The sequence below is a fragment of the Pelophylax lessonae genome (assembly GCF_965119305.1).
Source record: "Pelophylax lessonae genome assembly, chromosome: 2".
NCBI lineage: Eukaryota > Metazoa > Chordata > Amphibia > Anura > Ranidae > Pelophylax > Pelophylax lessonae.
In genome coordinates this window covers 147,128,719-147,142,211 of record NC_138769.1, presented here as the reverse complement: position 1 = coordinate 147,142,211, position 13,493 = coordinate 147,128,719, and the positions used below count along the sequence as shown (strand labels likewise).

General features: G+C 51.2%; 1 protein-coding gene across 1 annotated transcript in view; it reads left to right on the top strand.

Moving 5' to 3' along the window:
• The window catches only part of NLK (nemo like kinase), a 371,107-nt gene that overhangs the window by 139,729 nt on the left and 217,885 nt on the right, over positions 1-13,493 (top strand). The gene's annotated exons all lie outside the window — the stretch shown is intronic.

Sequence of the window (13,493 nt, the reverse complement as noted above, 5' to 3'; positions counted from 1 at the left end):
AAGACTTCCTGTCTGTAAGAGACAGCGCTGTGAGCAGGTTGATAGAAACTTCTGTGCATCAGGTGGTGAGCCTTGGGGTCTCTCTCTCTCTGTGGGGTCCAAAGCAGGTAACACTGAGGGGCGCTGTTGCGCTGGGGAATTACGAAAAAAAATGAAAAGTTTTTTTCTTTGCAATTATTTTTTTTTTTGTTTTTTGCTGGCAAGTGTCTTGGATTAATCATGGACCCTGCCACACATGTATCTCCACCTGATCCCCTCGAGGTGGCCGCAGGACCATCCAGTGCCCCACTTATGATTGATGCATTATCAGCAGTTTTGGAGTCTTTGGTATCCCGGGTGGAGGTGGCCTGTCAGGGACGGGGGGCAAGAAAGCGACCCCCGCCTACCCCTATTTCATCTGACACTTCAGATACGGATTCTGAGCTTGTCACTGCAGCTGCAGGTCCCTCTGCTGGGGCTGCTGTCTCGGGTACCGTCTCCTCAGACAGTGAGGAGGACATTTCTGCCTCCGCCATAGCGCAAGAGGAAGCGTTGGTGGACGCACTAGTCATGTCTGTCCGGGAAACCTTAAGTCTTGAGGTTACACCAGCAGAGGAAGCTGACACGGAAATTCCCTTTGGTACCAGCAAGCCTACCAAAATGGTGAAGGTTTTTCCCTTGCGTGCGTCGGTTTCAGCAGTGGTCCTCAGACGCGTGCTGTGGTTAAAGTGCTGGTCGGCGGATCAAGGTTCCAAAAAAGCTTTGGCTAATCTCCCTTTTCAAGGGGATCGCCTGTTTGGGGCCACCTTGGATGAGATTATAAAGGATCTCACTGGGGGCAAGAGCACTTTTTTGCCACAGACTAAGGGTAAAGGACCTCGTAACAGGCGAGGACCTTCCTTTTCCGCTCATAAAAAGTTTGTTCGTTCCGCTGGGGCGGGCGATAAGGGGAAGCCCTCCAAAGCCCCTTCAGGGGGTTTCAAAGGGCGCTGGTCGGGTAAACAAAAGTCCGGCTCAGCCAAACCTGAAGATAAGACCAATACAGCCTGAAGGTGCGCCCCCACCCATCTCTGGGGTGGGGGGACGTCTTCACCGGTTTCCGGATCCATGGCTTTCCAGAATCCCGGACAAAGGGGTTCGCGAGGTCATACGGTCACGATGCAGAATGGAGTTTCGATCACTTCTACCGGTGCGATTCTTCCCTTCCAACATTCGACTATCCCCGGATCGCTTATAAGCTTTGCGGGGGGCAGTAATGGACTTGATGCAACAGGGATCGGTAGTTCCCGTTCCTTGAGCAGAACGTTTTCAGGGGTTCTATTCGAACCTATTCACAATACCCAGAAAGGAGGGCAAGGTGCGTCCAATTCTGGACTTAAGAGCACTCAATCATTTTGTCCGGGTACAAGAATTCAAGATGGAGTTCATCTGAACAGATCAGCGTTGTTTTCACTTTTCCCAAGGATCATTCCTAGTTCCCACCAGGAGCTGGAAGATTCAGTGAACGATTCGGATGTTACTGTCCGTCAACTGGCCTTCCCTTCGGACTTGCATGAGGATCCTGGGACTGATGGTGGCCTTCTTAGAGGCAGTACCGTAGGCCCAGTCTCATGCCCGAATTCTCCAAAAGGAGATTCTTTTCAGATGGAATCGGAATTCTCTGGACAATCGGATCCGGTTGAGCGAGCGGACCAGGGAGTCTCTGGTCTGGTGGCTTCGGTCTCCGATGCTCAGCCAGGGGAAGTCATTTCTTCCGATAGAATCCTGGTTACCAATAAATGTATTGGAACTGAGAGCGATCAGACTTTGTCTGATTTACTGGACCGAGCAGCTCCAGGGCAGCCTGGTTCGGATCCAGTCGGACAAGGCCACGACCGTGGCTTATGTCGATCACCAAGGGGGCACCAAGAGTGCCCTGGCGGCCATAGAAGTGGCCAGCATTCTTCATTGGGCAGAACAGTTTGTTCCGGCTCTCTCTGCGGTATTCACTCCGGGGGTGGAAAATCGGCAGGCAGATTATCTCAGCCGTCAGATTCTGGATCAAGGGGTATGGCCTCTTCATCCAGAGGTATTTCACCAGCTGCGCCTTCATTGGGGCACCCCGGAAGGGGATCTGTTGGCAGCTCGGCTCAACAGGTAGGTGCGGAGGTTTGTAGCCCGCTCCCGAGATCCTCGAGCGGACGCAGCAGATGCGCTGGTCGCCCCGTGGGGACAGTATCAGCTACTGTATGTCTTCCCTCCTCTCAAGTTGCTGCCGAAACTTTTTCGCAGGATAGAGGTGGAGGGAATTCCAGTTATCCTGGTAGCTCCGGACTGGCCTCGTCGACCCGGGTACGCCGACTTGGTCAGGCTGGTCGCGGACGCTCCTTGGAAACTTCCTCTCAGGGAGGATCTGCGGTCTCAGGGACCGATCTTCCATCCTGCTTTACAATCGCTGGCTTTAATGGCCTGGCTATTGAGACTCAGGTGCTGAAGGACAAGGGATTGTCAACTTCAGTTATTCCTACTTTAATTAAAGCAAGGAAAGCGACTTCCAGAAAGGTCTATCATCGCACATGGAGGTCTTACATTGCGTGGTGTGAATCCTTTGGATTTCCTCCACGTGCCTATTCGGTGACCCGAATCTTGGCTTTTCTGCAACAGGGGGTTGAGCAGAAGCTGGCCCTTGAGTACGGTCAAGGGTCAGGTTTCAGCGTTTGCAATTTTCTTTCAGAAACCTTTGGCTACCCATTCCTTGGTGCGGAATTTCATCCAGGGGGTGCGGCACCTGGCTCCGCCAGTGCGCGCGCCTTTACCGCCCTTGGATCTTAATTTGGTGTTGTCGGTTCTTCAGAAACCTCCCTTTGAAAATATCAGGGAGATTCCCTTGCTTACATTATCCCAGAAGGTGGCCTTCTTGGTGGCCATTACTTCTGCACGCAGGGTGTCAGAACTGGCCGCATTATCTTGTCGTTCCCCATATCTGGTGGTTCATAGGGATAAGGTGGTTCTTTGTCCGAATCCATCCTTCCTTCCTAAAGTGGTTTCAGAGTTTCATCTGAATGAAGATATTGTGTTACCTTCCCTGTGTCCTAAGCCCAGTCATCCTCGGGAGTTTGCGTTACATTCCTTGGATGTGGTTCGGGCAATCAGGGTATACTTGAAAACTACGGACTCGTTTCGTAAGACGGATTCACTTTTTGTGATCACGGATGGCCCCAAAAAGGGGTTGCCTGCATCTGCTGCGACTATATCCAAATGGATCAGACAGACTGTGGTACAGGCTTATTCTATTAAGGGTCGGAATCCTCCGTTCCCTGTTAAGGCGCACTCCACTCGGGCGCTTAGTGCTTCCTGGGCCTTCCGCCATCAGGCGTCAGTGGTCCAGGTTTGCAAGGCGGCTACCTGGTCGTCGGTTCATACCTTTACAAAATTTTATAAAGTTGATGTGTTGGCATCGGTGGATGCCTCTTTTGGCCGCAAAGTTTTGCAGGCCGCAATTTGAACAGACCGTTGGTCTACCTCGAGGGTTTTTTCTGTTGGGTTTTCAGTTGTCTCATCCTTTTTTGTCTGATGAGCCTTTAAAACTTCTTGGATTTTGATTTCTGTTATCCCACCCCTCATTTGTGGCACTGCTTTGGGACGTCCCAATTTGATATTAATCAAGAGGACTGCGTCTGTCAATGAGCGACAGAGAAAAATGGATTTTTGTAAAATCTTACCGTAAAATCCTTTTCTCTTAAGCTCATTGACAGACGCAGTACCCGCCCCTCTACTTTTGAGTTGGGTTGGGTTAAATTCTCTGACACTGCTTTGTGACATAACTAACATCCTGTAGCAGAGAGAGAGAGGATAATACCCTCTGGGACTGCCCCTAAGGTGTGGCCAGAACGTTTTCCTTCTGCCTAGTGTCCTACTCCTGTAGAGGGCAGTAAACCCAATTTGATATTAATCAAGAGGACTGCGTCTGTCAATGAGCTTAAGAGAAAAGGATTTTACAGTAAGATTTTACAAAAATTCAGTTTTTTCAGTTTCGGTTTTCGGCCAAGGGCATCCTGCATTTTCGGCCCAGAATTTTCATTTAATTGCATCCCTAATTTAAAGCGCACTCCGCAGCCTGCGGCGATCCGCGCTTTTAAAGTGACAGTACTCCTTTTTTTTCTGTTTTACTATGGAGTCCCAGGTAGTGATTTCACCCTCGGAACCCTTAGTGTGACTACCGGACCTTCCGGATGGCCGTCGCTGTCCGCGATTTCAGCAGCACTGGAAAGCCTGGCGACCAAGGTCGATTTTGTTATGAAAAAGGTTACTAGCCGCAAATGGCCGCTGCTTTCACCATCATTGGTGGGGTCCTCTGATTCAGAGACTGATATGGTTGCCACGGATGCCCCCCTACCTGAGGGGTCGCTGTCCTCGCAGTCGGATGTGAAGAGGACCTGTCCTTTTAAGCTGCAGTGCGGGAACGTGCTTTGGTGGAAGCCCTGATTGTTTCAGTAAGGGAAACTTTGAAAATGGCAGATGAGCCCACGCCGGCAGGGACACGGTGTCTTTTGGCTCCCGCAAGACCCAAAAATGGGGCAAGGTTTTCCCTTGTCCCGAGAATTTTCATTATCTTGTTAATGACCAATGGCGGGGCATCAAGCATGTGCTAGTCGTGCCTAAGCGCTTTAATTGCCGTTATCCCTTTGCTGAGACTACTTCAAACTGCTCGATGGTACCGCATAAGGTGGGTCATCCTGTTTCCAGATTGAACAAATCTACTTCAGTGCCTTTTGAAGATTCCCCGTTTTTATGGATCCGGTGGACTGGTAGGTGGAATCCCTTTCCTGCCATCTTCATGTGTTGGCGGTTCTATCCTGAAACCTTTTTTTGTGTGTTTTGGTGTCAGACGGTTACGGAATGGGTGAAGGTTCTGAAAGGGAACTTGGATCCTGACATAGTTCCCCCGGAACTTATGGACCAGATGGCCCAGTCCCTGGTGTTCCTGTGTGATGCGTCCTTGGAGTGTTGGCTGTGGGGAGGGGATTGCCTTGAGACGCATGGTTTGGCTGAAGAGCTGGCCGGCTTACCAGGCTTCCAAGAAGGCCTTAACAGATCTTCCTTTTATGGGAGAGCAATTATTTGGCGACTCGCTTGATGCAATGATCAGGGGTCTGACCAGTGGCGGCCGGCCCATAGGGGGCGCAGGGGCGCCGCCCCCCCCCCCCAAAAAAAAAAGAAAAAAAAAAGATTAAAAATAAATAAATAAATAAATTTTTTGCCCACAAGGGGCGCCCGCCTCATTGGTGCCTATGGGGGGGGTGGGGTTTTCCACCCGCAGAGGCGCCTAGAGGCGGCCTTCTGGGGCGTAACTGTAGCGCAGAGCACTGCGCTTCACCCACCCCCCTTTTGGAGCCCGCTCCATTGGTGCCTATGGGGGGGTGGGGTTTTCCACCCGCAGAGTCGCCAAATGGCAGCCTTCTGGGGCGTAACTGTAGCGCAGAGCACGGCGCTACACCACCCCCCTTTTGTGATGTCTTGGATCATGATTGGTCCAGACTCCAGCCTGGACCAATCATGATTAAGGACATCCATGCTGACCTCGTTGGGGGCGGTGCCGGTGCGTGCATTAGTCACTCACCGTCACTGCCCGGTCAGCTTCCCGCCGCCGCAGAAGAGGAGTTGCGAGGAGGGGAGAAGCCGCCGCCGGGAGACGAGCAGAAGAGGACAGACGTCGGAGTCGCGAGGAGGGGGAGAAGCCACCGCCGGGAGCCGAGCTGTCGCCAGGTAAGTGTCTCAGCCAGGGAAGTGCTGACTCGTCACCTGTGCCATGCCTATTCCGTCACCTGTGCCATGCCTATTCCATCACCTGTGCCATGCCTATTCCATCACCTGTGCCATGCCTATTCCATCACCTGTGCCATGCCTATTCCATCACCTGTGCCATGCCTATTCCATCACCTGTGCCATGCCTATTCCATCACCTGTGCCATGCCTGTTCCATCACCTGTGCCATGCCTGTACCATCTGTGCCATGCATATTCCATCTGTGCCATGCATGTACCATCTGTGCCATGCCTGTACCATCTGTGCCATGCCTATTCCATCACCTGTGCCATGCCTATTCCATCACCTGTGCCATGCCTGTACCACCTGTGCCATGCATATTCCATCACCTGTGCCATGCCTATACCACCTGTGCCATGCCTGTACCATCACCTGTGCCATGCCTGTACCATCACCTGTGCCATGCCTATTCCATCACCTGTGCCATGCCTATGCCATCACCTGTGCCATCACCTGTGCCATGCCTGTGCCATCACCTGTGCCATGCCTATACCATCTGTGCCATGCCTGTACCATGACCTCAAAGTCACGCAATTTTTTACCGCGTTTTTTGCCGCGAAGCAATACCTATTACATTTTTCTTTTTGCGCCCCCCCCCCCAAAAAAATTCTGAGTACCAGCCGCCACTGGGTCTGACTGGAGGGAAGAGTACTCTTCCTCAAACCTCCAAAGGTAAAGCACCCCATAATAAGCAGGGACCTCCCCCCCCCCCCCCCCCCCCCCCCCCCCCTCCGGGGTGCAAGAATAACGTAAGCCGTTCAGAGCTTCTGAGGGACTAAGAAGCCCTGGAGCAAGCCTAAGACCAGTCAGTCTGGTTCTGCGGACAAGTCCTCTTCAGCATTAAGGGGCGCCCTCACTCGTTTCGGGGTGGGGCGACATCTGCGCTTTTTTTTAAGGAACCCTGGATTTCCTTAGTTCACGACAAGTGGGTTCACAAACTGATTCGTTCCGGGTACAAGATCGAATTTCAGTCCCAGCCGGCAGACAGAATCTTTCAGTCAAATCTTCGCCTGTCTCCAGATCCTTTGAAGGATCTCCGGGAGGGTATGCAGGATCTCCTTGCTCAAGGAGTGATTGCGCCGGTTCCCCCGCAGAAACACTTTCAAGGTTTCTATTCAAACCTGTTAACGGTGCCCAGAAAGGAGGACAGGGTGCGTCTAATCCTGGATCTGAAGGCTCTGTACCGCTTTGTGTGGATGCAGAAGTTTCGAATGGAGTCCATTTGGTCGGTTGTGGCATATTTGAATCGGGGGGATTTTCTGGCCTCCATCGATATTAAATATGTGTATTTGTACGTCCCCATCTTCGAGGGACACCAGCGATCCCTCCGCTCTGAAGCGGCAGAGGAGTATTTTCAATTTGTGGCATTACCCTTTTGGTCTCGCCCCCGCTCCCAGAGCTTTTGCCAAGGTCCTGGCCCCAGTGTTGGCCTTGTTACGTCAGAGAGGGATTGCCATCTTTGGATATCTGGACGATTTCCTGTTACGAGCAGACTCTCTCACTCGTATCTGTTGGGCGACCTCTCAATTACGGTTCAGACCCTTCAAGAAATTCGGGTGAACAGTAAATTTAAAAAAAATCTGCTATGACGCCCTCCGTACGGGTGACTTATCTGGGGCTGACTCTAGACTCTACCCTGTCGAAGGTCTTATTCCATTGGAAAAACTTCAGAAGTTTCAGGGGCGATCAGGTTGCTGTTGGAAACCGATCGGTCTTCCCTACGGACATACCATCAGACCCAGGGCTCTCTTGCATCGACCTTTTGAGGCGGACCTGATTGCGCAGTCTCACTCAAGGTCTCTGCAAAAAGATTCTGGCAAAATGGAACAGGGATCCACGGTCGTTGGACCAGAAGATACGTTTGAGCCATCTCACGAGGTCTGCTCTATCCTGGTGGATCCAGTCGCCAGCTTTGTGTCAGGGCAAGTCCTTCCTGCCGCTGTTCTGGACGGTGGTCACTAAGGACACCAGCCTGTTAGGCTGGGGTGGAGTGCTAGGGAAGCTCTGTGCCCAGGGGACTTGGTCGACAGAGGAGTCTTCCTTGACGATCAATATTCTGGAGCTCAGTGCGATCCAAGCTTTGCTTGTTCCACTGGACGAGTCGGCTACGCGGTTCTCCGGGTTTGGATACAATTTGACAATGCCACGGCTGTGGCTTACATCAATCATCAAGGGGGCACCAAGAGTGGCGGCCAAGGAGGTGGCCAGGATTCTGGTATGGGCGGAAGACCATCTTCCTGCTCTTTCTGCAGTCCACATTCCGGGTGTGGAAAATTGGCAAGTGGATTACCTGAGTCATCAGGTGCCATTGGCAAGTGGATTACCTGAGTCGTCAGGTGCTGGATCAAGGGGAATGGTCCCTTCATCCTGAGGTGTTTCATCTCCTGTGTGCCCGGTGGGGGACTCCGGAGGTGGATCTGTTTGCGTCTTGCTTCAACAAAAAAGTCCAGAGGTTTGTGGGCAGGTCTCTGGATCCTCTGGTCGACGCGCACAGGTGCTTTGGTGGCTCCTTGGAGCCAGTATTGGCTGATTTATGCCTTTCCTCCGTTCAAGCTCCTGCCAAGATTTCTTTGCAGGGTGGCGGTGGAAGGAATTCCGGTCGCTTCAGACTGGCTTAGTCGGTCTTGGTATGCAGACCTAGTAAAAATGGTCATTGATCCCCCATGGAGACTTCTTCTGCGGATGGATCTGCTGTCCGAGGGAAGCATCCTGCTTCACGGTCGCTGGCTTTAATGGCATGGCTGTTGAAAGCGAGTTGAGTGGTAGAGGTCTTTCTTACTCAGTGATTCGTACACTTTTGAAGGCCAGGAAGTCGACGTCCAGGAAGATCTATCATCATACAGGGAAATCCTATATTTCCTGGTGGGAATCGCTGCAGCTGCACCCTCGTTGGTTTTCTGTAGCTAGGATTTTGGCCTTTTTACAAAAAGGGGTTGAGCAGCGGTTCGCTTTGGGGCTCTATCAAGGGCCAAGTGTCGACCTTGGCCATTTACTTCCAACGTCCGTTGGCTGCTAATGCCCTGATTTGCACCTTTATTCAGGGGGGGTCATCTGGCTCCCGCATCGGAGATCCCCGTTACCTCCGTGGGATCTCAATCTGCTTTTTGTCCGTTCTTCAAATGCCTCCTTTTGAGAACATTAGGGAGATTTCTCTGCTTTTTTTTATGCAAGAAGATTGCCTTGCTGGTGGCAATTACTTCTGCCTGCAGAGTGTCGGCTCTGTCCTGTCCACCTTATTTGGTGGTCCACAGAGATAAAGTGGTGCTCCGACCGAATCCGTCTTTTCTTCCTAAGGTGCTGTTGGATTTTTATCTCAATGAAGTCTGTGTTGCCTTCTCTATGTCCTAAGCCTCAGCATCCCAAAGAAATTGCCTTGCACTCTTTGGATGTGGTTCGGGTGATAAGGGTTTACCTGGCGGTAACTGAGTCTTTTAGAAAAACGGACTCTCTTGGTTTTTACCGAAGGACCTCGGAAAGGTTTGGCTGCATCTGCTACGACCATTTCCAGATGGATCAGGCAGACAGTTGTTCAGGATTTACTGAAGGGTCAGGTTCCGCCTTTCCCTGTGGAGGCGCATTCTACTAGAGCGCTGAGTGCCTCTTGGGCTATTCGTCATCAGGCCTCCATAGTGCAAGTTTGTAAAGCAGCGACTTGGTTGTCTATGCACACTTTCACAAAATTCTACAAGGTAGATTTGTTGGCATCTTCAGATGCTTCCTTTTGCCGCAAGGTTTGGCAGGCTGCTGTTTCATAAGATAATCATTTATTTCTCTTTTAGGGGTTTTTTCTTTCATGGATGAGCTCCTGTAGTTTCTGGTTGAGCTCCTTATTACCTAGTTGGCTAAGTTTAGCCTTTGACGTTTACGTTTCTTATCTGGTTGCGTTCTCCCCACCCCTCATGCCTACACTGCTTTGGGATGTCCCAATGGCTAAGATGTATAAGACCTGCGTCTGTCAATGGACGATAGAGAAAAAAGGATTAGTGCAAGAACTTACCGTAAAACCCTTTTCTCTTGAGTCCATTGACAGACGCAGCACCCGCTCCTCTGATATGGGGATGGTTTTGTGTCTTTCACTGCTTGCAACAAAACTGTTTTGCTGGAGCAGGGTGAGTGGGGCTATGCCTATAGGGACAGCCCCGTGGGCGTGGTGAATTGCTTTTTTTTCCCTGCCTTGTACTGCTCCTGCAGGGTGCAGCATAACCCAGTGGCTAAGAAGTATGGGAGCTGCATCTGTCAATGGACTGAAGAGAAAAGCATTTTACGTTAAGTTCTTACAAATCCCGTTTTTGCAAGCACTTTGGGAAACATGACTGTAAATCTATTATGTTGTGCACACCACATTAGTGCACCTGAGCGCAGGCAATATTGCCTATATGGAGACGATTATCTTAAGAAGTATGGCCAGAGCTTTTTTTAGTCCATACTTGTCTGGGTCACAGGAGTGCCTTTAAAAAAAAAAAGTGTGTAGGTATTTTTGTGGTCCTCACAGGGTGGAAGTGTACAAATTGCCACATCCTTTAAGTTGATGAAAACCCTAGTTCTCTTTCGTACATTAATGGACACAGCGCCTGATATTCTTAACCATTGGGTTATACTGCCCCCTACAGGAGTAGGACACTAGGTAGAATAAAACGTCTGGCTATGCCTATGGGCAGTCCCAGGGGATATACTCCCTCTCTGCTAGTTTTTTTTTTCTTCTGCCTAGTCAGGAGTAAGGACCTAGTTCCTCACTGGGATCTCTGGTCCTGGCAATTTTTTCCTTTTAGATAGAATTTCTTTCCTGTGAGATCTACAATCAACTGCTAGACTGGTCCAGTGTTCACCCTAGTCTGGCCAGCATATGCGCGCAGACCTCCGCTCCGCGCTAGATTGGCTGCGACATAGCCCCACCGGGCAGGGGCTGCCTGCGAGCTAAACGCCTCGCGAAGTTGCATACGACTGGGTCTCGGCCCAAGTCACAGCGTTCCTCCTGGCCGTCAGCCCCTCCTTTTTTTTTTTTTTTTTTTTTTGGTGAGGGGTTCTGTCTGGAGTGGTGCCCGTCTGGTTCTTGGTATGGTGAGTAGCTGTCCCGTTCTTCCTCCCCCCATGGGGGGTTTTGCGGGGGGGTCCCTCCTTGTGGGACGGACAAAACCCCGGGTTCCCCTCATGCACCCCCCTTTCTCTGGGCCCCCCCCCATCCTACCCAACCCCCTCCACCTTTGGGGCTGTGTGGATGTTTTGGTCCACCTCCTGGGGTCGGGGCAGGGCGCTATGCTGGAGAGAAAGGTGCACCACCGGCAACCGGACGATCGCATGTGCGGGGGGTTGTACCTGGTGGGGGGGAGGTCTCCTACCAGGGCTCCCCGTCCTGCCTGGGCCTGTCCTTGGGGCCTAGGGATTCCTCCTGGGAGCCTTATGGTTCCACCATTTTGTTGTAGCCTATGTGCTCAATGCACGGCGGCCATGTTTGTGTAGTCCAGTGGCCATTTTGCGGTGGGTTGCCATTGAAAATGGCAGATGACCTCTTCAAAGGTCTCACAGGGGGAAAGTGTACCTTTCTTTCGCAGGCGGCTAAGGGCAAGGATCCTCATCGTAGACGTGGGCCCTGCTTCTCGGTTCATACTTTTTTTTTTTTTTAATGTCCCTCAGGATCGACTGACAAGGGCTCAAAGCCTTTCAGGGCCTCCTCTGGAGGATCCAAACGAACCTGTTCTGGTAAACCGAAAGCAGGCTTCTCCAGACCCGTGGCAAAGGCTCCTTCAGCATGAAGGTGTGCCCTCCCCTGTATCGGGGGTGGGGGGAATGTCTTTGTTGGTTTCTGGACCTGTGAACTTCCCTGGTACAAGACAAGTGGGTCAACAAAGTTATTCGGTCCAGCTACAAGATCGAGTTCGCTCTTGTCCACCCTCAAGGTTCTTTCCTTCCAACTTGCACCTGTCCCCGGACCTCTTACAGGATCTGGGGTGTTACAAGACCTGTTACTTCAAGGGGTGATTGTCCAGGTTCCGACTTGAGAATGTTTTCAGGGTTTTTACTCAAACCTGTTTACAGTTCCCAGGAAGGAAGGCAAGGTGTGTCCAATTCTGGACCTAAATTTGCTGAACTGCTTTATGCGGGTCCAGAAGTTCAGGGTGGAATCCATTTGCATTATGGTGGCATCCCTGCATCAGGGGGATTTTCTTGCCTCTATCAACATCAAGGATGCTTACCTTCACATTCCAAAATGTGCTGGTCACCAGTGCTTCCTCTGCTTTGCCATGGGAGAGCATTATCAGTTTGTGGCGTTACCCTTTGGTCTCGCTTCTGCTCCTCTGGTCTTCACAAAAGTGTTAGCCCCGGTGCTAGCATTGTTACGCCAACAGGGGGATTGCGGTACTGTGCTCCTTGGACGACCTCCTTCTGCGAGCGGAGTCTCCTACTTATCTGTTGGAAAACCTGGAAATCCCCATACGAACTCTGCAGGAGTTTGGCTGGATTCTGAATTTTCAGAAGTCTGCTCTGCTTTGGTTCCGTCCACAAAGCTGGTCTATCTGGGTCTGACTCTGGACTTGGCCTTAGCCAGAGTGCTCCTTCCTCTGGACAAACTCCAGAAATTGCAGGCTGCAACTTGTCTCCTGCTGTCCAGCAGATAGTCATCCTTCCGGACTTGCATGTGGGTGCTGGGCCTGATGGTGTCTACCTTTTTGGAGGTGGCTCCGTTTGCACAGTTCCATACGAGGTCCCTGTAAAGGGAGATACTGGACAACTGGGACAAGATTCTGCAGTCTCTGGACAATCCGATTCGGCTGAGCCAGGGATCGAAGGAGTCCCTGCTATGGTGGTTTGGGCTTCGTCTGGGCAAATCCGAGCAGAGACTGGCCTTGAGTTGGCCTTAGCGGTCTTCTTTCCACGGCCCTTGACCAAATAGCCCCTGGTGCGTACCTATCCAAAGGGAGTTATGCACTTGGCCCCTCCAGTTCAGTCTACATATCAAGATGTGGATTGCAAAAGCCAGAAAGTGCTGGTGCTTGAAAGTGAAGCTTCTGAATTAAAAATCCTCCACCATATAAAGATTGGCCGCTCACCTCACGTTCTGAACCCTGTGTTACCAGCGGGTCAGAACAATCTGTTCCCAAACAGGGATAAAATCCTGTGGATGGTGGTCAGCCAAAATCCTGTGAATTTCGATCCTCCAATACGAGACAAAAAAGAGGGACAAATCTAGTGCTCTCTGCATGCAAATTTTTTATTTAGGCAAACAATACAATAGACATCCAACTCACATTATCAGGCACAATCAGCTGTGCGGGCTCTATAACACGATCCTCTGAATACTGAGTAATCGAGCGTGCACAGCTAATTGTGCCTGACGCTCACCCTGGCTGGCTCGGGATTGAGGCCGGTGTTCACCATTGCCCTGGTGTCACAAACTCTTGACTGAGTGGGCTAAGCTTTTACGCCGTGACCTGGAGGCAGAACAGCTCCCACCTGCCTTTGCTGAGCTGGCAGACCAGCTGGTCCAGGGGCTACAGTTTATCTGTGCTGCATCTTTGGATACCAGTGGCAGCTGGTGCTCAAAATTTTTGGGGGGGGCGCAAAAAGAAAAATGTAATAGGTATTGCTTCGCAGCAAAAAACTCGGTAAATTGCGTGACTTTGAGGTCATGGCACAGATGATGGCACAGATGATGGCACAGATGATGGCACAGGTCATGGTACAGGAGATGGTATAGGCATGGCACAGGTCAT